Source organism: Pongo abelii, chromosome 20, assembly GCF_028885655.2.
Source record: "Pongo abelii isolate AG06213 chromosome 20, NHGRI_mPonAbe1-v2.0_pri, whole genome shotgun sequence".
NCBI lineage: Eukaryota > Metazoa > Chordata > Mammalia > Primates > Hominidae > Pongo > Pongo abelii.
In genome coordinates this window covers 2,094,641-2,095,294 of record NC_072005.2, presented here as the reverse complement: position 1 = coordinate 2,095,294, position 654 = coordinate 2,094,641, and positions in this window count along the sequence as shown.

The following is a 654-nucleotide window of genomic DNA, read 5'->3' as shown; positions in this document are numbered from 1 at the left end:
TGTGTCTGAGCCCCAGAATCTTGCTTTTCCCTTGACCTTCTGAGGAAACGTGGATTCCTGGAGATTGGACTCAGTCCCTGGAGTTCATCAAATACCAGCCATGGTCCCTTCTGGGGGTGAGGGTTCAGGGGTGACCAAGGCGGGCACAGCCAAGGGCGGGACAGGCAAGTCTGGAGCCTCAGTCTGATGAGGGGCTTGTGGAACCCCAGGCCCGCCCCCAAGACAGCAGGAGCTGAGGTACATCAGGAGCCGGGGTGCATCAGGAGCTGGGGTGCATCAGGAGCCGGGGTGCATCAAGAGCCAGGGTGCATCAGGAGGCTGGGGTGTGTCAGGAGCCGGAATGTATCAAGAGACGGAGTGTATCAGGAGGCCGGGGTGTATCAGGAGGCTGGGGTGTATCTGGAGGCTGGGGTGTATCAGGAGGCTGGGGTGTATCAGGAGCCTGGGGTGTATCAGGAGCCTGGGGTGTATCAGGAGTCGGGGTGCATCAGGAGGCTGGGGTGCATCAGGAGGCTGGGGTGCATCAGGAGCCAGGGTGTATCAGGAGCCGGGGTGCATCAGGAGCTGGGGTGTATCAGGAGCCAGGTGTATCAGGAGCTGGGTGCATTAGGAGGCCAGACTCTGCAGCCCATGCCGCTAACACCTGCTCCCACT